General features: G+C 41.8%; 1 protein-coding gene and 1 long non-coding RNA gene across 8 annotated transcripts in view; one reads left to right on the forward strand and one right to left on the reverse strand.

The window, feature by feature from the left end:
* The window catches only part of LOC311442499 (uncharacterized protein), a 172,191-nt gene that overhangs the window by 1,593 nt on the left and 143,035 nt on the right, over nucleotides 1-27,563 (reverse strand). Inside the window, exons 2-6 of one of the 7 annotated variants that reach the window (XR_014696671.1) lie at nucleotides 25,585-25,691; nucleotides 16,668-16,810; nucleotides 13,809-14,008; nucleotides 8,776-9,115; nucleotides 1,530-1,580 (exon numbers count right to left, since the gene is read on the reverse strand). The gene's annotated coding sequence lies outside the window, so the exon portion shown is untranslated. Of the gene's footprint in view, nucleotides 1-1,529; nucleotides 1,581-8,775; nucleotides 9,116-13,652; nucleotides 14,009-16,667; nucleotides 16,811-17,339; nucleotides 17,423-22,171; nucleotides 22,969-25,584; nucleotides 25,694-27,563 lie in introns of those variants that run through there. The other 6 variants (XR_014696670.1, XR_014696673.1, XR_014696675.1 and 3 more) reach the window with 6 other exon arrangements.
* LOC311442502 lies at nucleotides 937-26,992 on the forward strand. Its single transcript, XR_014696690.1, has 3 exons — nucleotides 937-1,115; nucleotides 21,521-21,663; nucleotides 25,950-26,992. It is a non-coding gene; the product is annotated as an uncharacterized lncRNA (long non-coding RNA).

The raw sequence follows: 27,563 nt of genomic DNA on the forward strand, positions 1-27,563 counted from the left end.
CCCAGAGGGCCAATGACTCCTTAAAAAATGTGGAAGGCCTGCTAAAACTTATTTTTCTGCATAGTGATGAACCAATAAAATGGCAAAAGCTCTTATGTGCACATTTAATTACAGATAGGAAGAGAAAGGCTATGGGGGGGTGGTAACACACTTTATATTTTTGGGGTGCTACATCTCCTTCCACTTTTGCCTACATTTTGGTCTCAAGCAGTCACTGTCACTGGGTAGCTGTTTAATGATTTACCCATTTAAAAAAATTATTTGTCCTATTCCTGAATTGCTGTGCACATCCCCATCACATATACATGTAGCCCTTAATGGTAAATATCAAAATCAAATGTCTTTGAGCACCCTGGATCTTGGAGACTGAATGTGCCCTGTGTTTATAGTCAGTGCTGCAAGAAGTGGCCTTCACGTCACAAGCTCCATCACTCAAGGGCCTCAGAAAATCAGAATTTTCACATGCCATTTGGTTCCAGTAAAAATGCAATCTTGTAGCAAAATAAACAGAAGAAAAAGCTCCTAATAGCACAAAGACCTAATTCAGAGAGTAGATTTCATTATGGGAATAGCATGTTTCTTGCAGCCTTAAAGTATCTCACAGGCTTTGGCTACTTCAGAACCTGATTCCATGAAAAGAAACATAGCAGGATAATCATATTTATTTGTTTGGTTTTCCACTTTGTTCAGTTATCCCAGCTTAAATCTAAGCCAAATGTTACATTAAAAAAAAAAAAAAAAAAAAAAAAAAAAAGATATACATGTTTTTTGATTTACTAACAGGAGTAAGAAAATAGGTTACAACAGCCAAGACCAGAGGTCCTCATTTGTAACCATTTATCCTCATGTAGTTAAAGGTCACCCACAAATTATAGACTGTGGGTTCTAGCACCGTTTTATACATATATAAATATATATGCCTGTATTTACAACTGCTACATACTTATTTTCCACAGTGTGGTGCCCAGTGTTCCTGCTGCAGCCTGAAAAGGACCTGCCACACAGGAAGGCTGGCTGCTATATTTAACACAGGGGAACTTTTTTCCTTGGGTGGAACTGGAACGGACGGACGAGAGGTGACATGGCAAAATCAGTTGTGCCTGAGACAGCCAAAGGTAACTGTTGTGGTTTGTGAGCTAAATGGTTGCTTGTGTCCCAGATGAAATAGAGAAATAAACCTAGAAACTGGCCTATTAAGAAATCACTCAGCAAAAGCGGAAAATCTTGCAACCATTCTCGCCTGTCTATAAACAAAGGCGAAATTGGAATAACAAGCACAAGCTCCAAGCATCATCAGCATGTCTAAATAATAATGAGATTTTTTTGAGAATTATAAGTGTGAGGGGGGTTTATTTACATTCTGATTTATGATGCTTGGTTTTTTGTTTGTTTGATTGTTTTTCCCACTATTTCTCAGTAGCTCTTGACATTTGAAAAGCTGAAAACTTGCATTCTCAGTAAAAGACAACTGTAAATACTGTAAGACTAGCCCTAGGAAAGTGAGAAATAAACCTGTAAAAAATTCTTACCCAGCAAGTTTATATGGTAGATGAAATTATTAAGGAGCAATTTGTAGTCACCTGAAAAAAAAAAAAAAAAAAAAAAAAAAGGAGAGATCAGGTTAATCAGGTGGTGTGTTACCATGCAGTGAAAATTTATGCAAGTGAGAGGTAGCCTCTAGATTATCTATAACTTGCTGTTTGAAATTACACTTCAAAGCTGTCCATGCTTTGAGTGAAGGCTGGTCTAGATGACCTCTAGAGGTCTCTTTCAACCTGAAGTATTCTGAGTATTCTGTGATTTTCGGATTTTGGCATATATCTCTCTTCAGTTGGAGAAAAAATAAGAAATAAAATAAAAATAACACATGTTTTTCAAATGGACAAAGGAGGCAATCCAGGTTGAAAAGTGAGAGGTGAGAAAAATGAGTTTTTATGTTTGGAGTTTAAATGGCATTCTGCCTGCAGAATATTTTCTGCAGTTTTGACATTTTCTAAGCAGTTCTTCACTGAAATTGTACAGCTCCTTCAGGTCTGTGCTGCTAGGTGAAGTTTATTACAGGGTTGCTTGCTCTTAAAAGGGACTGCACGTACTCTGCTCTATCAGAGCCTGTTACATTAGGTACAGACTACTGTTGTCTCCCTTTGAAACAAAGGCATGAGGAACTCCTCCAGCTTCTTCTCCAGCTGCTGGGTTAATTTCTGATCAGACCTTTCAAGAAAAGTCACAACAAACTACCCTAGTCTCAAAGGGTAATTTAGGTTTTCTTGCAACCCCAACTTCCCTGCATCCTCTCCTCAGGAAAAATAAATGGAGAAAAAAAACAAACCTTGCAGTTCTTATGAAAGGAGCAGATTTGTCTCATTTAAAAATCATCTTTCACATCCCAGCTTTAAATGGCTATTTCTCTCTTCTCACTTCGCTTTTTCATTGCTCTTGCTCTCTGTGGCTGTGCAAGCACAGCAGCCCCAAGAGATCCAAGATTCAAAGGTCAAAGAGCAGCTCAGCAGGTCGACGGGACCACTGATAATCCCATGCTGCTACAAACTGTGATGCCTGTGGACAGATCTGGCATCCTAGAGCAGCCTTGAGCAGGCAGCTGGAGTGCTGTGCGGTTCCAGAAGGTAAGGAGGTAAATATATGGCAGTCCGCCTCAAAGGTGGCAAATCAAAGCACGACATGCATGGGGCAAATAGAGAAGAAAGCTAGCCCTGCTTCCCCTAGCTTTTTGCTCCCTCAGAGAATCACACAAGTACAAAACCATGAAAACAATAACCCCAGCTGCAGAGGCAATGAAGCAATTTGTTAGGGAGATGACATTTTTAATGAGAAACACTTGCTGGAGGAGAACAAAAGGCCCTGTTTGGTCAGAGAGATGCTCTTGATACTCTTCTGAAGTGCATGAAAAAGTAATTTCATTTAAGCGTCATACACAGAGCAGCTGAATTTCCTGAGGCTCCAGATGTTGTCCTGTGCAGATGCTGAACAAATGGAACTCTGTCCTGATGAAATGAAAAGAAAAAAGCAAGCCTTCCTAAACCAAAACCCATGCACCAAAGTATTTCACATCTTAAAAAAAAATAAAAATAAAAAAAATAAAAAAATAAAAAAGAGAGAGGAGAGAAAGAAAACCATGCAAATTGGGGAGAAAGGAAGTTCTTGAAAGCGACAATGTTTTATTGGACATAGGGCTAACTGTTCTTAATTGCACTATAGATAATTGAAGGAGCTGAGAATCTGGATTTGCAAAATACCAAGTTCTGGCTCTGTCGCCTCTTTTTCTTGGCTTTGTGCTGCTTCTCTTTGACAGTTATCTGGCTGCTATTCCACTGATTTTGTTTCCTAGGAAGGGGCAGATCCTGTGAGCTTTTATTGGGCCAGAAGTTACTGGAACTTTCCTGGGTGAGTGTCAGGTTCAGAATCAACTGAAAAATTATAATCAATACTTCACTAAATGGGTCTCATAGCAAAAGCACAAATGTGCTTCCTAACTTGAGATTACACTAACTTGCTTCCCGAGTTTTGGGGAGGATAAGGAGCTTAGTGCCTCTGTGGTAACAGCTTTTGAAATAAGAGATCAGACCAAGATCAGCTCTCATGTTAATGAAGACTAATGAAACATAACGACCTTGATACTCAAATACTTCATTCCTGAGCCTTGGGATGAGTGACAAAAGTAGATTCAGATGATTACTAGTCTTTGTCCTTCTACATGGCCTATAGAGATTCTGATGTAAATGAGAATAGCCTTAGGCCTGTTGGCTTATGCTCTATTTTTTCCTGCCCTTTTAGGCTCTGAGAAATGGAGACTATTCACTCTTTCTTCCAAAGCCCAAGTTTCCTTCTGATACAGCATTATCCTTCTGCAAAGTGGTAGCAGATGAGCGAGTCTCCAGCGCTGCACAAATACGAGAGCATTCCTACCTCTTACATAGGCCCCTTCCTAAGGAGCAAGGCTGTCACAGACAACTCAGCCTTTGACAAAGCAATAATAAAAGCCAGGTTTGTGATGCTGGTCCATCAGCAGGTGGTACTGTGTAGTCAGTTTATAATGAACAAAGTGAGAACGATCTCATTTTGAAGGGGAATTTGGAAGAGGAGGTTAGCATCACATCTGACAAGAGCCCGGTGGGCAAAGCTAACTCCTGACACACCAGAATACACATGGAAGGAGAAGGAAGGAAGTCAACGAGTATGTTAAGATCTGAATAAGAATAGAGCTAAAACTTTCAAAAAGAAAACAACTTAGTGCGTGCAAGATATGAGAAACCAGGGACTGAGCTTTTGTTTCTGAGAGAAGTAGACACAAGACAGGGCTCAGAGCAGCTGCTTTCCAGCACAGAGGGAAGAAGATGCTTCCAGCATGGTCACCTCGTCTCACCAGTCACAGAGGGGTGTTTTCAGAGTTTAGACAAGAATGCAGATCAGAGGACTGAAAACAAGCATTCCTTGACTCGCTTCTTTTAAAAGAAATCCGACAGGTCAAATGAGCTAGTTTTGTCTAAGCTCAGTCAAACCTCATTTTTGATGACCTAATATAAGTATCAGCAAGCCAGCTAAGAGTCGTGGTGCTGGTGGCTGGTGGCTCACAGAGAAGCATTGTGCTTTGTAGGAAGCTGCTTGAAGCAATTCCATAAAAGTGATTTGACCTTATGATGGAAAAATCAATTTTTACAGAGTTATTGGGTGTGATCTAATGGCTGGACTGAATAGCCCAAATTCCAACAATAGGTAATGCTTTTAAGTGTGTGAACAGGTTTTGTTTCATGCATATATGGCCAAAATAATCCCTTTGCATACATAGAGAGTAGTCAGTGAAACTTCTAGTGAGTACTTATGAAAGACTTCAGGCAAGCAACATTCTACTTTTTATTCTAAAGAGGTTTGCATTAGGGCCTGCCCCTACCAGCACTAATCAGTATACAAGTCTTGATGGCTAATGAGGAAGAAAAATCACTTGTTGTAGAGAGAACAAGCATAAATCAAATTTTTTCACATTCATTTCCTCTAAGAACACACTACAGCAGAGTGTGCTCAAGCCACATGGGATACGGGAGGCTTCATCCCACGTAACTTTTGCTGTAAGGCTTTTGGCAGAGAAAGCATTTTGTAAGACCACACTAACAGCCAATGCTGTGGCAAGAGCCACCACAAAGAAAACAAGCAGGGAGCAGTGCTGGAGGCCTGAGGACTTCAGGCAGCATATTTTTAAGGATGAGCAATGATAACACCAGCCGAGAGCAGCAGAGTTCATGAAGTCCTGCTCCCAGGAGGAAGTAATGCAGAGCTTCGCTGCAGCCCCATGTTGTCTCTCTCCTGCGTCATTTCCCTCAGCAATCCAAGCATCATCTGCATGGCAGATGCTACGTTGTCTTCAGCCAGCAGAGAAGCCCACGGAGGTGGGCTGTGTTGATGCGCACCAATTACTGAGAGCCATTTGGTGCCTACGCAGCAGCTGTAAGGGGAAGCTGTCTTAGGGCATGGGGAGGTCAGGAGCCCTCTTGTGCATCTCCATGCAATGTGGAGCAAAATAAACCTTTGCCATGGTGGTGTAGCAGTACCCAGAATATCATTAGAAACAACCTGTGTTCAAACTCCCAAGTGTCTGTATCTTTTTCAGGGTCTATGTGGCCTGCTCAATATTTGATCTGATATTTCAGAACAATTAAAAAAAATTATCTCCTGAGCGTAAATATAAAGTAATTCCTGACAAGTATCTGGAATAACTAGCTTCCTCATGGATTGCTAAGTGAACACACTTATACCCTTTTAAACACCAGGGGATGATGATTTCCTCATTCAGGAATCATATGTGCATTTTCATCGGTCATTAGAGATGGATAGCTCTAAAGGTAGTCTAAATCTTTAAGCTCCCCTGTCTTTTAGCATGGGGGTGGAAAACCAGAAGAAAGACAAAGAGAAAAGAAATAATGAACATTTGCAAGGCCACTAATAAGCTATCGCAGGTCATTACTTTTATTTCCAATATGAATGTAAATTACAAACTGTTTTGAGAATCAGTTGCATTAGGCATTTACTTCCTAATGAGTGTGACTGCAATTTTAAAAAGCTAGTGTAGAAAATGGTAGAGAGTCTATAAAAAACCCAAGTTACATATTGGATTGTGTGTACACATAATGACTGTATTATTCCTAGGGAATTAACTTCTCCCTGCCCCCTCCCCCTGCAACTTTCCAGACTCTGAATCATTTTCTAATAGGATCTCAACAGGCAATAGTATTAAAAATGTGTTAGATGTTAGCATCTGGGCCAGGAAAAGCATGACAATCTAATATAGAGAATCTAACCGGGGCATTTATCCAAGCCTGCCATCCGTCTTTCCATTCTCTGCAGTCTCTCTCCCACTTCAGGATACAAAGATTGAGCAAGTCCTTAGAATAATGGCATTTAAATGAGGTGAAGCCTACCTGATGACATGTCTTTGCCAGACAGGTTGCAGGTCCCAGGGAACTGATACCCAAACTAAATCATCTTTCTCACAGTAATGGTAGTTTGAATTGAGAGTCAGTCCAGTACATGGAGGCAGACTAAAACCAGCAATCTCATTCCATTAAAGGGGAAAAAAGAGGAACCCCAAAGCCCCAGATGTCAAGATTTTGATGATTTTCATTCCACAGCAGAACAAAAATGAAACCTTTCAGTGATACTCAAGAAAACTTTGAGGGAAAAAAGACAAGCTGGAGTAGTGAACTTGCTGGGTGGGTAAGATGAGCAAGCTGGAACAGCAACATTGGGAGAATTTGAAACAGGACCTTACTCCATGTCTCCATATTTGATAGAGGATTAAGTGTCAAGATCCTCCTCTAAATTAAACAAATCTCATAGCCTCAATCTAAACAGCAAAACTTAACAGCAAAAACCTCTTCCAGTTTCTGTTAAAATGACTTAATAGAAACATTCTCCTCAAGAAACTGGCTGCTCTTGGCTTGGACTGGCGCACGCTTCGTTGGGTTAGAAACTGGCTGGATAGCCGGGCCCAAAGAGTCGTGGTGAATGGAGCCAAGTCCAGTTGGAGGCCAGTCACTAGTGGCGTCCCCCAGGGCTTGGTGCTGGGGCCGATCCTCTTTAATATCTTCATCGATGATCTGGACGAGGGCATCGAGTGCACCCTCAGTAAGTTCGCAGATGACACCAAGTTAGGTGCGTGTGTCGATCTGCTTGAGGGTAGGAAAGCTCTGCAGGAGGATCTGGATAGGCTGCACCGATGGGCTGAGGTCAACTGCATGAAGTTTAACAAGGCCAAGTGCCGGGTCCTGCACCTGGGGCGCAATAACCCCAAGCAGAGCTACAGGCTGGGAGAGGAATGGTTGGAAAGCTGCCAGGCAGAGAAGGACCTGGGAGTGATGGTGGATAGTCGGCTGAATATGAGCCAGCAGTGTGCTCAGGTGGCCAAGAAGGCCAACGGCATCCTGGCTTGTATCAGGAACAGCATGACCAGCAGGGCTAGGGAGGTGATCGTCCCCCTGTACTCAGCTCTGGTGAGGCCGCACCTCGAGTACTGTGTTCAGTTTTGGGCCCCTCACTACAAGAAGGACATCGAGGTGCTTGAGCGGGTGCAGAGAAGGGCGACGAAGCTGGTGAGGGGCCTGGAGAACACGTCCTACGAGGAGCGGCTGAGGGAGCTGGGCTTGTTCAGCCTGGAGAAGAGGAGGCTCAGGGGTGACCTTATCGCTCTCTATAGGTACCTCAAGGGAGGCTGTAGCGAGGTGGGGGTTGGCCTGTTCTCCCACGTGCCTGGTGACAGGACGAGGGGGAATGGGCTTAAGTTGAGCCAGGGGAGTTTTAGGTTAGATGTTAGGAAGAACTTCTTCACTGAAAGGGTTGTGAGGCACTGGAACAGGCTGCCCAGGGAAGTGGTGGAGTCACCATCCCTGGAAGTCTTCAAAAGACGTTTAGATGTAGAGCTTAGGGATATGGTTTAGTGGAGGGCTGTTAGCGTTAGGTTGGAGGTTGGACTCGATGACCTTGAGGTCTCTTCCAACCTAGAAAATTCTGTGATTCTGTGATTTTCAGCTTTTATTATTATTATTATTATTTTATTTTTCTCCTCCAATTCTAATCCTTGGGACTGTGGGGAAAATAAAAAATCTTGCTTTGGCCAGCATGAAATTTACTGTCTAGATTTAAGATGCCCATTTACCCTCTTCCTATTTATCACAGTACAACAGTAGAACATGAAAAATACCTGTATATTTCCAGTTTGCCTACTTTTCCTGAGATATGAGGGTGGTTAAAAATTAATCAGTTAGGCAGCATAGGGTATCATATTTGGATGCCAGTGTGCTCAAAGTCTTACTTCAGTAGTGCAGACTGTCAGGAAAACTGTTAAGAAACTGCAGCTGTCTCTAAAGGTTTAAAAATGCCAAAGGCAATATAAAGAGAGAAGTAAGGAAGAAAAGAGATTTTAAAGAACTATCCTATTCACTTGTTATAGCTTACCAAGGGAATCTTTGTCTGCAGAGAATGAAAGGAAACAAATTACACTACTATAGTACAGTATATAGTGGGTTCAGTATGCAACAGTTAAAAATGTTCTTTCTCTGTTTGTGGTCATTTTAAATAAATGAGCTGAATTCAAGTTTTGACCCAAACTTAAACTGGAGCTTTAATGCTTACAAATATCATTTTTCCTACTCAAATATGCAGAATGGGGTAGGAACAATGGATAGGGTGGGATTTCTTTGGATACCGTGCCCAGTTTCCTTATACTGCAGGTCCATATCACATCATTTTACCAGTCTGCCAAAACTTTACCTTAAAAGGAGGCTGTGTGCTTCAGTGAATCCTAGGAAGAGCATCTCATCTCACTGCTCTCTCATTTCAATCCCTGCAGTGCTCACAGGCAGGTTCTGACTTCACTAGAAGTGGCATTTCATAAGGCAGACTCCAACAGGGCTGGCAGCAAGTTGGCTAACAGCCAGCCTGGATGATAACTTCATCTGATGCTTGCTGATGTTCTCCCCAGCCTAACATCTTCCCTTTCATTTTCAATCTCTTCTTGCCATAACATAGACCAAATGTTGCTTTACTTTATTTGCATTGCAGTGGTCCTCAGAATTTCCATCACACCAGAAAACATGCAAGACACTTCCTGCTGAGAAAGACTTGTGGTCAAAATAGAGAAAAGAGGGGGAGAGGAAAAGAGAGGCAGAAAATAAAGAAAGTATTGAACAAACAGAAAACATACCTTCCACCTTTCCAGTCCAACCTCAAGTCTCCATATTTATCACTATCCCTTCCAGTGAAAGGCCATTGCCCCATTTTCTAATAAAGTCCAAAACACTGGTTCAGGACTTGCCTGTCTTCACCAAATATTTACAGACTACAGTGGTTATCCTGCTGTTTAAAACTTTCTTATAATACATAGACAAATGTATGCTAAAACAGAACATCTCAAAAAGTGCTGCTACTGCAGCCCAATAAAGCTACTCTATTAAAAGGGCCAAAATTTTCCAACTCTGGTTTCCTGCTTATCCCTATAGATTTGTGCAGAACTGTTTGTGTCAGCCAAGTGTTCTACAGAAATACTTGTTTGTTTTTTCTCGTGAAAAGTCGCTTAAGAAATCAATATAACATCAAGACGTTGTTTCTTTATCTAATGTGGACATTCCACTCACACTCATCAATTCACCCTACATCCTTCGGGGCCAGGAAATCCCTTGCAGTCTTACACCTGTAGGGAAATATTATGGAATGTTTGAACTTGGAAGACATATTTCTTCCAGGTGCTCAATTATTACTTATTATAAGTAACACTTATTACTTATAATTTGAGTGCATCTGTTTGGATGACCTCATAAATACACCGGTACTTCTGGCAACCTTGCAGCCACTGCACTTCAGCACCCTGCTTCTAGCTCAAAGTGACAAAGAAAGCAGTTCGACCTGCAATGAAACCTTGCTGTAGTTCTAACGTTTGCAACAAAGTACAGTTCCAGTTATCTCAATCTCTGACCATGCAATTCGAACAAGGACATCAGGATAAGGAATGCTAGTGTTTAAAATTAATAAAAATGTGAGTAGCTAAGTTCTTGTACAATATTGTCTAAAGTCTCTATGGACACCCAGTGGAGAACAAAGTCAGGCTTGTAAAAGGTGAGGGTACCCTGAGATCAGCTCTTAGCCCAGCAGAAGATTTAGAAGCTCCCGTACTGCCTGGCCCACACAGAACCATCCGCTGACAACATTAATATAGCACTTGCTTCCTGTAAGCCGTGCGACCGTCAAAGCCTAGATGGTCTTTGAATTACCCTGCTGAATGAACCTGCCATGATTTGGGAATCTGATACAGAAGTGCAGTCATGGTCTTACCACCGATTGAATTATAAACATCTCTCCAAAGTCCTTTCCAGTGCATGTGCTTCCAGTCAGGCGGGGAGTGCTCTAAAGACAATATGCATTTAACTACAGACATTCAGCACCTAGTGTAAAGGCACCTCTCTGTTTCTCGTAGCTCTGCCCACAGAAAGTCATTGCTGTGTTTCATCTAGCACTGATTCAGGACATGCCTGAGATAACATTTTTTTTATTATTGTTGCTTTAACCAAGAGACAAAACAAGAGACAAAAGTTAAAGCTGCTGTGACTGAATGGTGTTTATTTTAAAACTAAAGGAAAAAGGAAGATTTTCTTCCAAGGTTTGAGTACTTGTAAAGTTCTTATTAAAGTGTATAAAAACACAAGTGAGTGGAAACAGCATCTGCAATGGGTATGTGGGGCTACCCAGATGTTAAGGGACTTTCACAGAATTGCTATCTGAAAGTGATTATTAAAGCCACGAAGGTATGAAGCAGAGCAGTGCTCATTTTTATTACAAGGGAGCCTATGTGTAAGCATGTCCATGTATTATGCTATTGCATATTGCATCCATTATTCACTGCTGGTTTTGACCTATGACTTTGCTTTTGGCCATAAATGTTTACCTCAAACTAATTTGTGAAGAAACTGTTATATAAATTACTTAAATTACTGAGAATCACAGGAAATATCAAACATTTGAGTCTACACTTTGTTTAGAATATTTTCAGGGAAACTAATTTTGGCTTGGAATTCTCATCTGAAATCATTCAGTCTCATAATATTTCATAAGAACATTTACAGAATTGTTTTGAGAAAAAGAAGCCTGAAAAAGAGCAATAGAAATTCCTATTTGACTTTAATTAAGCATGCTTTGCAGACCCAGGGTTATTAAAATTGTCCACTGCAGATAGACTTGTGCTTATATATTGAATCACAGGCCCCCTCAAAGTGAAATATGTCATTGGTAACTTGCTCATAACTACTTATTGCTATACCATGGGGGAAGCCAGTCAGTAAGACAAAATCTATTAAAACCACTTTCTACAGTTTCCACGCTGGGAGCAAATACCTTTTTTATTTTCTAGTATTTATTTTTATTTAATGTTTATTCTGCATAAATACAAAGACTGGGATCTTCTCCCCTGGCGAATCTCAAGGCAAGGGTTGAGGCTCCTTGCAGAACCTCTTAGAAATGTGGTGCCACCTTCTCACAATTGTCAGGGTGGGCAGGAAAGAGGACTTTGAACAACTCTTGGTACCCTCCTGAATACTGTCCAGGACTTGCATTTAAAAATAAAAAATTTAAAAAAATGACACTTCAGCTTAGAAAAGTAGAACAAAATTCTATGATAGATTTGTAAAGATGACCTCACTGTGATCTTTCTGCTTTCTGTCTATTTGGGGAAGAAAATGTTCATTCTCATGGGTTCTGGAATACTTATTTTTGGGATTTATCTCCCATCTGAGAAATCATAGCACAAGAAAGAACTGCTCTATCACATGAGTGGTAGATATGTCTCTCAGACCACACCTCCAGTTTTTAACTTTCATTGCCTGAAGATAACTGAAGGTGACAACCATGGGCCTCGTTTGCAGATCCTTCTGTGATTATCTCCTTCACATAGAGAAGTCCTTGCACGGTAAACACTTGTGTAAAGGCATGGATGAGCAACAGAAACAACTGCCACACTTCTGCTCCTGGAAAATTTATTTTAAATTTTCCCTTAAAAAGCTGTATGACCCGCACAAATACGACAAATACTTGTTACTGCCTGGTTGCATAACGGAGAAAATAAGAATAAGCGGGTAAGACTAGGATAAGAGCATGGATTAAACAGGCCAAGGCATATAAGGTGTTAAAAGAAAAAATAAAATGCTGTCATTGAGGATCGCTCCACAGGAAGGGCCGAAAGGCAGGGCCAGAACAAGAAGTCTGGTCAGTTATTTTAGCAACAGCAGTTTCAGCAGATTGTAGTAGCCAAGCAGTCCTTCAGCCAGGAGAAAGGGTTGGGCAGAGGAGTAATTGCAGATTCATAAGAAAAAAAAAAAGGGGGGGGGGGGGGGTGGTTGTAAGAAAATAGCAAATAGCCCATAATAAAGGATTTGTAAGAAAAAAATTCTCTCTCCTTCTGTAACTGGCCTGCTAGTGTGATTTTGGATGTTCATTGTTATGCCCAAGTACATGTGGAGTGCAATCAGAGGTGAAAAGGAGGAGAGAGAAGGAGTGGGAAGCTGAACAAATGTCCTGTGAAAGGAAAGTCTGGAATAAAAATAGCATGAAAGCCCCATTTGGGCAGCATGGAGCCAGATGTGGCAATGCAGCATGTCTAGAAACAGTACTTGTCTCAGCTGGTGTGTGTCCATCTCTGTTTATATTGATGCTATATTAACATTAATACTGCATACTAATGCATTCCCAGCACGTGCAGAGGGGATCTCTCCAAGATAAAGTGTGTAGCTGAGTAATTACATTAATTTATCACACACCTTTGACCGCTTCACCACCTCCTCCCTCCTGAATACTTTTTAGCTTTCCAAGCAACCCTTTATGGAAGAAAATCTTAGTGTTTAAGAGGGAGGAAACCAGTAGGGTTCTATAAAAACTGAATAAGGTATTACTGAAAATATCCTGAAGCTGTGTTGGCCCCGTTCTTCTTTTCCAGCAGTACAAATCAGTAGAGTCACACTGCTATTCTACTAAAAGACAACAACATAGATCATATCCAAGATCTGTACCGTGAAATTGTCTCCAACACTAATCAGGCTTAAACTCTCTTGTAAAGCTATTAATTCTAATTAAGATCTCTAGAGATCCCTAGCACTGGTATCTCACTCATTTATTGATCAAAGTCTTAAAAGCAGTTCAGATGTTGTCATCACTAGTCATGTTAAGGGGTTACTCTGCAACTTCTCTGTTGGTGACTCTCTTATTTTTCCAACCTAAATGAACCCTTGGTTGATCTGTTCCCTACAATGAGATGAGGTGAAAAAGCTAACAAGCACATATACCCCTTACAAAAAGATCCCATCCCAAGCAGAGCCGCCCTTAGGCATGACATCTCAGGGCAGACCCCAGTGCTCTCCATCGCCAAAGCCATCCTACCAGGTTGGAAGAAACTGAGGAAGAAGCAGGAGGTGAAGCTGAGGCTGTTTCCCCTGGTGACGAGGATTATAATAACCCTCTCACCACAGCCACTCACACACATAATTCTGTGCCATGGCTCTAACTAACAAACCAAACCAACTCTTTCTAAGAATTGAAGGATTTTGGAACTATAAGCCAACATGCTGGAATCGTTTGAAAAACAAAAACCAAACCAGAATAACAATAGATAGCAGTGCTGTGCTTTTACTTTGATGGGGTTGAGGCAATGGGATCCACAAATAATTACCATGTTCCACCAAGACGGACAGATGACGTTTGTGATTTTCAAGAGTCTCTCCTCCCCGGCCCCCTGCTAGCTCTTTTGTGTGGTTGCTGATACTCACAGCTACTTCATGGGACAGGACCTCGAAATAGGTTTTGCTGTTGCTGTCACATCTGCACCGCAGAGACTTCCTGGCTATTAACAACAAAAAGGCAGCTTGTTTCTGGTTGGGTGTCCTCATATCCCATAGCTTCCCTTCCACATCCATCATGTGGATGAAATTTGAAAATTGCCCTCCGTCTCGTCCAGACACAGGCATACCTACAATGAATAAACAGTTATGTCCATTTATTACCTTCATAAATAACTGATTGCTGCTGAAAGCTTCAGGTTGTTCACTGAATGATTCCATGAATAAGTAGCATTGAGTGAATACATCTATACACACACACGGAGACCCACAATTTTATTTTATTTTTTTCAGCATGGGCAGGGCTTAAAATCCACTCAACTGACCTAGTTCTTGCCCACTAGCAAAATTACATACAGACTGGTAGATCTGCTTTAGGCAGTCCGTATGGGTACTTCATACATTTGATTTTCTTCTGGATCAGTTCCACCAGAATCCACAGTTTTGCCTGTCCCATTCCCTCACTGACCAATTCAATACTTTGCACTTAATAAAATAAAAAAAGAACCATCTTAAGATATCGTTATCACCTGCATCTTCTTCATGTGGTATCTTTCCTTTATCCCTTTTTGAAAGATTCCTTTTATCTGCTTTTAATGGATATGAATACAAAGACAGAGAAAGTATGATTCAGCAGACTGTATTCATGCCAGTCTGACTCATGCCAGTTTTAAAAGAAGTTTAACTCCACCATTTGTTATTTGCTTCAAGGTTGCAGAGCTGAAATCCTATGATCAGAACCAGTCCTCAGAGTAGCTTACTCAGCAAAGCAAGCAAACAAAAGCCCTGGGCTGCTGAAATTCATGATGCTCAATTATTCTTCTTTTATATCAGCATATGGACATCTATGCGTCTCCACTGATTTAATTTACAAATGCATATAGCAACAGTAGCACAGAGCTAAGCCTATTTTAATCAAAACCAAATCTAACACAGAATGTGATGAGGTATCGAGTGTTGTGTCATGCAGCAAGAAAGGAGAATGAATGGTAAGGATTTTGCATCTGAAATATATTGGTAATATAAAAGTCTTTGCAGCTTGATGGCTCACTCAATTTGTGTATCACTCACCTCAGTTTGGTAGTTTCAGTATCCTTTGGGTACCACACGAAAATACAAATACAACATGAAAACAGAAGGGTTGTTTCAATAGTTGCAGGACAGAATGGCTCCGAGCACTAACCATAATAAATCTTTTAAAAACATAAGCTTTGAACACCTGAAAATTCTAAATATTAAACAGTAAGTTTCAAAGCTGATCAAACAGAACCAAGAATGTGTTTGATGCTTCAAAAATCTTGAAGAAAAAAAAATCAGTACATCCGCACTTTGGCATTGGTTATTTAAAATATTTCTTCTCATTTCTGACTCTGTTTAGACATTAAGGCAGTGAAATTCCCTTCAGTGATGCGATCCTACAGCTAAACCATGCTACTCACCTGCAGTATCATGTGAATAAGACCTGGGTTCAGAAGTTCTAATAAATCAATTTCATACAGCTGAATCCTGTCCCTGATACTTTTGATATGCAGAATTTGTACATAGCAAAGGGGAAAGCTGGCAGTGAATTTCTATTGCTCAAGGTGCGATCTTAATGCACAAAGCAAAGTCCCGAGACTAGAAAAAATGCATTTGCTTCTGGGAAATATTCTACATGCGTGAACACGTTAGGAAGACAGCTTCTTCTGGCTCTAGGTTGTGATCTCTATCTGTGGCCCTTTGTTCAGGAGCAGAAAAAGGGGGGAGTTAGGAAGTAGGGTCTGGAGATGGCTAGGGTAAGAGGCCCAGGACCTTCTGATATAATTGCAAAGCAAAGAGGACTAAACTCTGCCTGTTTCCTCAAGCTTTGTAAAGCCTGGCACAACAAGCTGAAGAGTCAAAAGCAAAAATGAGCTCAAGCTTTAGGCAAAAAGAAACCTGAAGTACCAGATAATTCGGGTGCTGATGCTTTTGCTTATGTAGCGGAGAACTACGCTGGGGAGCAGGAGAATAATCTGTGTTTTACAGGAGTTGGAGTTGTTGCTACACTTGCCAAGCTTTCAGAGTGACTGTGTCAGCTTAGTTTGACTGTTATGGAAACCTGAAGCCTTGTCTGGCTTATGGGCAAAGCTGGCTGGCTCTGCTGTCACCCCTTGGCCTGAAGCAAGGAACGTCAGCCAGCTCTCATCTCTTGCTCTGGTGACTGGCACCTCTGCTCTACTTTCCCCTCCTTCCCTTGCCCCCAGGCTGGCCACAGAGAGCCACCCTGAGGCTCTCCTGTCCCCAGCTGAGGCCCCTACCAGCCCAAACCTCTCACCATCTCCTGCTTATATAACCTGATCCCACTTCTGCAGAAGCATAGGAAATCCACTGAAGCCATTCCCCAGATAATCCCCCAGGAATCACTTAATCATCTAATAAACTCTTACGACCCATTTAAGTGAAGGAGACCAGATGACAGAGCACTGCTGTCTGCTTATTTTAAGGTCTAATTGAAACTGGAGAAGAAAACAGTTGAAATGAAGGTTTTCAAGTACCGGTTTATGCCAGGATCCTCCCTGATGATTCCTAAAAGTTGATTTAATCAGGGCTGACAACCTTCTAAGGAGCGATTCAACTCTTTTTAAGTGATGCAAAATAAACAGGGGCAAAACTTTCACCATTAATTTGAAACTGAACCCACAGGATTTATAAGTGTTGACACCTGCCTATGAGAAAATTACACATGGGTGATCGAAATTTCCCCCTGAGAGGCTCTACCTCCACCCGGATGAATTTGGGGATTTCACATTTGCTGGCAGACACACATACCTGCTCAATAGGCTTCTTGAAGGTCATCCTCAAAACACGCTCCACAACCTCTGGGTATCTCCAGCCCTTGTGTGAATTGGGAAGCAGGATTTGCTAAGGGGACCTCTCACAGCTGCTCCAAGACAGCATCCGTTAAAGTGTCCCTAAGGATCAAAAGCACAAGCTAAAACTGCTGCCTGCAGGGCTTTATACTCACCCATCAGTGGCTAACAACCTGTAATTGCTGTCAGGCTCCTGGTGCCAATGATGATATCTAAGTGACTAAACCTTGCAGCCAGGAGTCGTAGCTGATTTCCCTACCCTGCAGACAATTAACAGCCATTAACTCCGGAGGATCTCAGGGAAACAGGCATGCTGAAAGGGAGGTTAAGAAAGGCTGTCCTGTGATGTTGGGATTCACGTGTTTCTTATAGGGCATGATACCCCACCAGTGAGATACAGACCTCAGTTCTTTGAGAGGCAGAAATATATATGAAGAAGCCTCTAGGATATCATTTCTGCTAGGAAAAAAAACCTGTCACTGCTCCTGCATGAAGAGCAACCATCCTGAAATCATAGGGTTTTCCTTAAATGAGCGATGGCAACAACCCCTCTCCAGAGCTGACTGAACCAAGCCATTGCCCTGACTCTAAACATCCTCTAAAAAACAAAGAAACAAACAAAAAAAACCACCTCTGGTAACACCTCCCGGGAAAATATCTGTACCCATCCGGCTCCTCCTGGGTAAAAATCATGTATCCTGCTGACATCTTGACCCTATGTTCTGCAAAGCCCTACAAGGCACACAAAATATCAGAGCTCTCCCAACGCCCAGCCAGCCACAAGCCCAGGATGGAAGCAGCTCTATGAACCACACTGAAGCTGCTCTTTCCAAAGGGTTTACAAGCACAGATGTCTTGACAAATATGTGCTGTGACTGGCAAAGTTGTTTCATCTGCCTTTAGCATCACCAGATCCAGAATTACTTCCATATTATTTGTCTTACTTGTTAAACCAAGATCTTGAGGGAGGAATAGAAGGGGAGAAGTGGGGGGTGCATAAGAGCCTCTCATGTTAAATTCACCTCATGTGCATGCACATAAAGCCAGAGAAGTTTGCTGCCTCATGCTGTGAGTCTACGTCTCAGCTTTTGGCAGTGGAACAAAACCCTGGAAGCAGTCTGGAGGCTTTCATATGTTTTGCTGCTTGCTTTGGCTACTGTCGGAGCATCCTAAGCCCCACGCTGGCTTTATAGAAACATGTTTTGCAAGGCATTTTTCAGAAAACGTTCACAATGAAAATATCTACAATGTAGATTCTCCCACCCCCTCCTTAAAAATAAATAAATAAATTAAAATATTTAACAAGCTGGTTTTCAAATTGTTCAGATACAAACTGCAACCTTATCTGTAAGAAAATCAGAACAAGCTGCTCAAATAGATCCTGTAGACTATCCTCGGTATGCCTCATATTTTATTCATAGCAGCACAGATTCTTTGTGTGATCTTGCTAGGATATAAAATGCATTCGGGCTCTGACTCCTACCTAAGGAGGGCCAGAAGCCTTCTCAGAGAGCTCCTGCGGTGGCACATCGCATGCTGCGGTCCCCAGGAGTGTGGTGCAGCACCTGAGCAGGCAGGGAACGGGCAGCTCTCCTTGCAGAGCTCACAAGGCAGCAGCAAATGATGATGATGGGGCCATGACCCACCGCTCACTCCGCTCCTGAGGTTAATTTAGCAGCCTGTATTGATTTCTCTGCTGCCTCGGCTAAGCCGCTTCCGGTGTGTTTTGAAGTTATGCAAGCTGAAAAGTTTTATGTTGCTTTCTGGTGCTGCACAGAATACATTTGCTTCCTGCTTGCTTAAGTGCATATAGTGCAAATGGAGCTGTGCTCAACAATCCTCAATACCTGACACAGCAATGCTTCTCTTCTCTCCTGCAATTCAGGGTTAGGAACTCTCTCCAATTCTCCATATTACATTCCCATTGCAAAGAGTGCTAAGGACAGTGAGACCATGCAAAGCCAGCGGAGAGGGAGGACTTCAATCATGAACCCAACCACAACCAGCCGCGAGCCCGTTGCCCTTGCTTAGCTTTCCTGAGGACAGAAGTGAAGATGCAAACCACAAGTATGCTCACTTTGGAGGCTTCCATCATCGCTAAAATCACTTTACACCTGGAGTGACAGGAATGAAATTATCTTGATGATATTTTTCTGGTAGATGGATCAGAAAGAGCTGTTGAAATCTGCCCATGATTCTAAGCCTGGTTATTCTCAGTCTTGCTCATTATTTCAACTCTGCCAGATGACTCCATTTTCCCTTGGCTCAAACTCTCCTAGTGCTGTATGAAGACATAAAGCATGGCATGGAGGGCAAAAGAGCTCAGTTTGATTGTTCAGGGTCTTTGCTCGTGGTCTGATTGAAATATGGGGTATTATCTACTTCTTACTTCAGAACAGCCTCAAACCACTGGTTCCCAAATGATCCTCCTTTGAGGTCCCCTGATAGCGCACTTCAGTAAGTATTTTGCAATCAAAATGAATCTTGGTATTTCTGAAAGATGCCAGATTCATGCCAGCACATCTGTTTAGGCTGAAAGACTGACTCATTTGGGCAAGTCATTGTGCCTCTGTTTCCCCTTCCTAATAAAATAAGGATAAAATTAAACCCTCAGTAGGCTGAAGTTCTCATCCCAGTTCCAATTTTTTCCTCTTTTTTTTTTTTTTTTTTTACTTCCTTCAACATGGGAGAAAGAGAATGTTTGATGTTGTGTGTTTTTTTCCACTGTCATTCTCATCTGTTGTTCATCACAATGCAGACTGTAGATTTTTTTTGATATTGATATATGCCTTATCTTTCGATGTCAAAAAACAAGCAGAGAAATACTTTGGAACGTGATAAATATGGAAAATATAAGGAGGGAGTGGAATGGAAGAGAAAAAAAAAGCTAAACAAAGGACATATTATTAAGAAAAGTGCTAAGAGAACTTATTCTGGATAATGATATGTATTAAATAAAAAGACTTCTGCATGTGGAATACAGTAGAAAAAGCTCCAGAACCTTTTATAATGTATCAGTTATTTAGGACAAGGCCTGGAAGATATCACTGAATGAAACAGGTAGGAGACTATTAATGGGACAAATAAATGACAGAGTTTTAATTTAATTAGGTCATGGGCTGATGATGGCCACTGGAACTTCAGTTTTAACCCTCTCTGGAAGGCAGACAGCAAGGGAGAACAGACCAGGTAAATGGCCTCTAAGGCATCCAGTAGAATGAGTGAGCAATGGCACGTGTAAAAAACATCATGAGGGCAACAACTGCAGGACTATTTTTTTTTCCCTAAACCTATGGAAGCTGTGGTATGTTTTACGCATTAACCTCTCCATACAGTGAGCAGCACCAGGCCAGACAATACTGAGGTGATAGGTCACCAAAGCAATAAAGCAGTCCTTTATTAATGTCTCTGCTCCTAAAAATGCAACCCCAAATTCCTTCCAGATATTCAACTGGTTGGTGGAAGTTTTATTTGTAGCTTAAACCATAGAGCAAACTGCAGCCCTTATGTCCTCTTAAATCATGCAGCCTCCTTGGAATAACTAAAATTCCCTCTGAGTTGCATTACCCAGAGTTTGTAAATGTCTGGAAGGCATAAACCACTAATGCATGTAATTTTTCTTTTCCCTCCCGCCATTTCTCCAGCTTTCCCACACAGATTGCTGCTTTCTCCCAACCACTTCAAGAATGGGATATATTTCTGTCTTGAAAACCATGCACTATCTCTCCTGATCCAGGGAGTCAGATTACACTGAGATTTAAAACATACTTCCTCACTGAACAAATCAGACATTCATTTTACCCCTACAAGAAGATATCTACTTGCAAACCAGGTGTGACTCAGAGTGGTCACCTCCAGGTTTTCCTGCAGGGAGAATTCGAAGGCCTCGAGCACAAGTTATTGATCATTGCAGCCTGAGCATAGCTGAGAGGTCACACCACCGCAATGCACACACAGAACAGGACAGTGAGCTGGAGGTAGAGCTGGGTTATCACGTCTCCTTGGATCACATCCTTGGGTGAGCTCTACAGGCCCCCAGCTGCCCAGCACTGAAGGTTTCCTGCTCCAGGAGATATGTGCACATTCCAAACCTGCTCGGTAGTTGTGTTCTGCTCCATATCTTTTCTGACAGATTCACTTTGCATGACATCTTAGCATTGGTTCCCAAGGATATGTTCCACAAGCAGCAGGCTTTTCTTACTTTCAGATACTCTGCATATTCAGCATATTCAGAAAACACTCGTTTCTGTAGCTTCTTTACAAAGCAAGGCACTCCAAAACCCCAAAGCCAAAGTGATCTGGGCCACTTCATCTTTAATTTTCTGTCTCTCCAGCTCACTAATATTGTGTGCTCTGTATCAAAAGGTAGATTACTTAGTTCTGGGTACTTGGATGAATTTTTTAAATAAGCTGCACCTGAAGCTCTCTCTAAACCATTTTTACAGTCATATTGCTGAGAGGCTTAGCATGAGCTCAGGCAGAGCATCTTATCCTTGCTTAATGCAAACACCCATGCGCCTCAGAGGTGTGTGCATCCAGGACCTCCTCTATTGGTCACCGCAGCCATGCTTCCATGAAAGAGGTTTTCACCACCACACTAATGCTACCCTTATCTTTGAATAGCATAGCTATTAATTCTGGTATGAAATACCTGCTGGAAGGATCAAAGGCAGAAAAAGGCACTCAACTTCATTATATATTCAGAGTGATGGCAATAATAAACTAACAGTTTTCATATACATTTGTATAACACTACAGCTGCCTCAGATACTTATTTTTGCAATTTAAAACACCATGTATGCTTTGTTCCAGGTTTAACCTCCAGAAAGCGTTGTAAGAAAAAATGGACTCGATTTTCCATAGTGTTTACCACTGCAAGGCAGATGGCTAAAAGGCTAACAGCCTCTTCAAAGTTAAAACAAAATAATCATCTATCTCTCATGGATTGAATTCAGGTAAGGATACAAAAAGCAAAGTGCTCTTCAAAACTTTTTGACTATCCATAACTTCTTTCATCTACAAAACTGACACAGAAACGTAAAGGGGTTGTTCAGACTGATGCTATCTGGGACAGACATAAACCATTTTTGTCACCGTCTTTAGAAGAAAACAAAGGTGTTATTGAAGGTGGATCAGGGAGGAAAGCAAATGTTACCCAAGATTTCTGATGTCAAATAGTTTGACATAAATGTGGCTCTGTGGATCTTGCAGGAGGCTATGTCGTGTGTTTCTTTGTTCCTCAATCTTTTTACCATCTTCCTAGGGCCAGTGACTTGTAACCACATACTACAACTTTGTCTTTTGAACCCTTACATATCCTTCTGTAGTATTTTGATGCTGCTTACCCTAAAGGCAGGCACCATGTAAAGCAGCTCAGCTTCTACCCAGAATTTCACATACCTCTGCTGCCCGATAACGAGTGCCCATGTGCCAGCAAGTTTCTGTGCCTGTTTGTTTTCTTACCTGGGACTCGTTGCAGTGGATAAACACTGAAGTGGCACAACTTGTTCTGCATGAAACAATGAATAGGCCTGGACTGGTGTTTGCTAACAAATCCCTGCTCCTTTCATTTCCTGCTTCCTCCTTCTGTTACAAGGGTTCCTCTCTCCTTAGGCTCTATGTCTCACTCTTCACTATTTTACCTACTCTTGAAAACAACTTAGAATATTTCTCAATGCACCATACTTCTCCAAACGGCTGATCATCACAACTAATCACTTAATTATGGGGAGCTGAAGCTTCCAAATGAGCTTTTCCAGGTACCCAGCCATCAGCCTCTGCCAGGTTTCCCAGCTGCGCTCAGCTCAGTGGAGCGAATCCAACTGGGTTTGGCAACTCAGCTGCTCCCACCACCTACAGACACACACCTACCAGTAAGTTATTCGCTGAGCAACTCTTTCTTTTCCCTCCTCGTCCCACCTGCCATGGTTGCTTGGCCAGGAGGGGAATTTGTAGTTCAGCAGTTCAAAGGAAAGCTCATCCATCCTGCGCTGCAAACCATGGCTGGGGCATGGCTGCCCTGCCCTGACTTGTCTGGGGTGATCGAGGTGCTGCAGCGCTGAGCTCCCATCTGAAAAGGCATGGGGAAGTCCTCCTGCTGTCCCACTGAGCAGCAATGAGCTTTGCAGAATGAGCAGGTCTTTCTGTTGTCATCTGAAGGAGCTTCTTGCTGCCAGCCATCTGGGAGTCGGTGCTTGGAAAAATCAAGCAACACAATAATATCGTGCAAGCTCCTTGGTGCAGATAGCTAAATAAAGCTCCTGTGAATGAGATATAAGAAACTAAACAAAAGCAAAGCTCTTCAGCATTATAAGCACCTAAAAAGTAAGGACTTGTTTTTTCATTTTATTGCTTCTATCACTGCCTTTCTTCTCCTTATGAAATGCTTAGCATTCAGGCAATATTAAAAGCACCTGAACAGTAAGCTTTCAAAAGGACACACAATGATCAATGTTTTTTTCCCCTCTTAATCTATACTGAGGAAGAAAACCGAATGAAAACACAAGTGAGCATTTCTGGAGAACCAACAAACCAGCCTCCCGGTCACCTTTCTGCAGGAACCAGCTATGGAAACGAGCTCCTTGAGGTCCTGCTGACACTGTCTGCTGATCATGGTGCCCAGGGATGATGTGACCTAATAAAAAGCTGCACTGACTCTTTTATAACTAACAGCACACTTACCATTTCAGGAGGAAAATGGTGTTTTTCAAGAGAAATTTGTCCTTCTTTCTTTTCTACCCCTTATAAAGCTTGAACCACGTGAGGCAAATTCACCATTCTGGTTGGTATGAAGCCAAAATGCCACTCAAGGAAAAAGTGATGTCCTAGTCCCCAAATCCCTTGTACCATTCTCCCCAGGAAGCTCAGGTTATTATTCTAAGATCAGGCATGTCCTGACTGAAACAAAGAGAAGAATGTCAGAGCCCTGCATTTGGCCACCTCACTCACCCTGGCTTTCAGATTGAAAATAAGGGAAGGTGCTAAATAAACTTTGTTATGAGGCTGTATATCTGTTTAGATTCCAGTGCTACACTGAAATGTTGATGCTCTCTACCCACTACTTCTTTACAAGCCAGTGGGATAAAAAGAGGCCCAGAGACAGCAACAAATCCGACTGAAGCAAGCTTGGGTTTTTTACAGCCTCATCTTACCTCCTGCCTTATCTGTAATTAATATCTTTCAAATACTTTGGGCTTGCCTTTTCTCTTATCTGAACTGAAACACTTGTGGTGCAGCCACTGGATGCAAGGGGTTGAAATGGTTGCCTGGAAGGATTGAGGGTGGCGAATGGGAGGAATCTAAACCTGCTTATCATTTGGCTTTGGCTGTATTAAGTATGTTTGTAGCCGAGCACTTCTTGAAGACTTTAATAATGTAGTTTATTTTGGTCAACAGGCTAAATCTTTTGGTTCAGCTCAAGCTGTGATTTTCTAAGTTTCTTCTCAATGGTTTGTTTCAGCAATGACTTGGGTGATAAGTATGTCTGTGTAACACAAGAAACTTCTGGGAGCTGTAAGGGAGGGTTTATGGACCAGACCAGGCTGAGGCAACAGGGTTTTTAGTGGTGTCAAAATATGACCTGTTTGGCTGGTTTGAGTCCTTTGCATGGCCACAAATTTCCTTCCATGAAGAGTATCAAGGACAAGCTGAGATTTTAATTTGTGACAAACAGTTGCACGAAGTAATTTGCTATGGAAAGATCCAAAACAATTCAGCACCAGCCCACTTCTTCAATTTTTTTATTACTACTATCTCTAATTACAGGCATGAAACCCAGGTAATGAGTGGGTTACATTTTCTGCTAAGAAAATGATGTGCATAATTATAGGCACATGTTCAACTGAGATATTGTGGCATCCAGCACTTCCACAAAGATGATAATTGTCAACCTTTGCACTGTAATTAAGTCTAAATGGGAATCCTAATCGCTTTCCAAATGAGCAAACAGTAAGCCTATCTTGATTGGCTCTGTTGTGGCAATGAATGAAATGGATTTACTTTATGGGTTAATTAAGTTTTATGAAAGCCCATGCCCCCCTCTCCTCAAAATCCACATTGTCAGCAAATATTTGAGCTAATTAGTCCTGTATTGTTTCAGTGCTGCGTGATAGTATTACCTGCATTATCCCATTAAGAGTCCTGTTTTTCTGCAACCTTGATTTCAAATTTCCCCCTTGAAGCAACTACATTGCCTTTGATTCACCTGTTCCTTGGGTTCATGGCCTTCTGTTCCCTTTGAGGCTTACGATTTCAGCAAGACTCATGAACAAAAGAGGACGCTATGCAGTTTGGTGCTCAGCTTTCCTTACAAATGCTCTTTATGCCTAACCGTGACCTAACAGGCTCAATGTAAGTGATCTCGTCTCACAGGCTTTCTTTTCACTGCTATTCATGTGGGATACTTTTTCCTACAAAATGCCAGTGCAGCCAGCCCAGCAGGACTCTGCTGAGCATGGACCACACGGAGAGGTCCTGAGGGTTGTTGGATTTCGAGTTTCATCCTGGGTAAATTTTCAAACTGCACAAGCCAACCAGAACCAATGTGACTCGCTTTTACCTTCTGTTCCCACATTCAGTACAACATAATCATCCCATAAAGCTAAAGAGATCATTTGAACTCCCCGCTTGATTTGCTCTGTTCCTACAAAGACAATTGCACTTAACTATGCAGGAGAAGAGTCAGGAAACTCTACCACATCACTTAGCAGTCTGGTCTCCCAAGGAAGACACATGTGTGTCCAGGAGACCATAACATGGTTTTAGGTAGTGGATACTAGGAGCTAGCACAGTGGAGAAAGGGGAAAATTTTGGATATATTCATCACCCAACACCAATCAGCACAGATACACCCAGTCAGTGCAGGTACTGAGACTTACTATAGGTGAAGATGCGGTTTGTTTCCCCTCTGCTCTCCCTTCTCTTTCTCACCTCTGTTGTTTGCCTCCCAGAACATATTTGTTCTTCCTTTCATGAAGGACTTGAGCTGCAAAATAAATGCAGAGTAAAATGTTTCCAATGCACTTGCCCAAACATAATGATTTGTGCAATTTAGTGGAAAAAATCACAGAGCTGAAAAAATATATGTGCTTCCTGTGGTGAGAGCACCTGAAAGGCAATGAAATTCCATTACCTGAAACAAGCCCATAAACAGCATTACAGAGCAGCCACTTGTCAGTGCTAGATGCTATTTGTGGGAAGCCACTAATTGCAGCTTTCATAAAACGGTTTGACTCCCTTCCAGGCTGATGCACAGTGCATTCCAAGTGGGTGATTTAGAAGCTGCAAAAAGCCAAATGCCCCAGCCACAGGGGAAAGCTGCCGCTTTTGGACTCCCCAAGGAAGGCTTCTCAGCTGAGCAAGATGCTGGTCACTTCTTGTCAACGGCCTTCTGTGCTATGGATGTCTCCTCCTCCATCACAACAACCACAACAATCAAAGCGCCATGGCAGCAGAAATGGTAGCAGACATCATAAGGGGAATCCTCTGTCTTTAGCAAATTCCTAAGATTTACTGTCCTAGGAAAATGAGGACAACGAAGACTGTAATCCATTCGTCTAAAGTCAAATGCCACTCCAGATGCACTCCCCAAGGCTTCATGGTACTAACAAATGTTATGTGGGCCCTACAGAAGACCTCTTCCATCCTGAAAGAGTATCTGGGTGCCAGGCAGGGCATCAAGAGCATCCCAAATAGTTTGTGAAGTCTACAGTTAAGCAACAGTCATGGCACAAATGACTTGCTCATGGCCATGCAATGAGCCTACAGCAGAAGAATTTTCCAGTCTAATGTTTTAACTAAAGACCTTTCTTCCTATTTACCTTTCTTCCTACATAACATGGTCTTCCTTATATAAAAAATAAGGAAAATAAAACGTAAGTCAAACTTCTCATCTTCATTCTGAGTCCAAAAAATACACATGCTTCGCTTCTGACCCTAGCATTGCTTCATATTTTGCCCTGTGAGTCTATTCAGATGTCACAATAGGACATGCTTGATTGGCAGGTGGGAAAACTGGCATGCAGCAGTGTGATTCATCAGTCTTTTCAAAGCACACAGAGAAGACAGTCTGCTGATGTTTGGATAGTTTGCATGTTCTTATCTCAATGGAACTTGTTCACACAAGCCAGGTTTGATTTTATGTTATCCTAAGCCTTGCCCTATACTTGTCCTAGTAGCTGAAAACAAGTTGTTTTAGCCAAAGGCTCCAAAATCCTCACTCTTCTTTTTAAATAAAAATAAACTGATCAGTAAAGGTAAAAATGTAAAAAAAAAAAAAAAAAAAAAAAAAAAGAGGGAGAGGAAGAAAAAAAACAGAACAGTATTTTCAGTGGCTCATGAGCTGGAAAATCAACATTTTTTAATGAGAAAAAAAAAAAAAAGATTAAGGCCATGCAGCAGCTGAAAAAGCAAGCACTTATTAAAACAAAATATTTAATGTTCGCAACCATTCAATGGTTGGAAAAGCATGTTCTAATGACCACGTTTAATAATGTTTAGAGCCACCCAGGGCCTTGAAAAGCAACTTCTTACCTAACCATATAGAACTGCGATTTCAATAAATAGCATTCATGTTGAACCCATATGTAGACAACTAGATTCCCTACCAAATCTGGAGAAAAAAGGGTTTGAAAAAAAAAAACTTTTACTGTGAACTGAGGGAAGTTTGAGATAGGTACTTGATGGGAGAAGAGGGAACTTAGTTCCCAGTGCGAACTATCCAGTACCAACATTGTCCCACTAAGAGCAACTGGAGAACAAACACGGGTTTTCTTTTGTCAGGAAAAGAGGCAAGATTGTGCCACTGCTGGCATCACCTACATCTTCACAAACTGAACGCTCTGGAGATGATCACTGG

This window comes from Aythya ferina (genome assembly GCF_964211825.1).
Source record: "Aythya ferina genome assembly, chromosome: 11".
Lineage (NCBI taxonomy): Eukaryota > Metazoa > Chordata > Aves > Anseriformes > Anatidae > Aythya > Aythya ferina.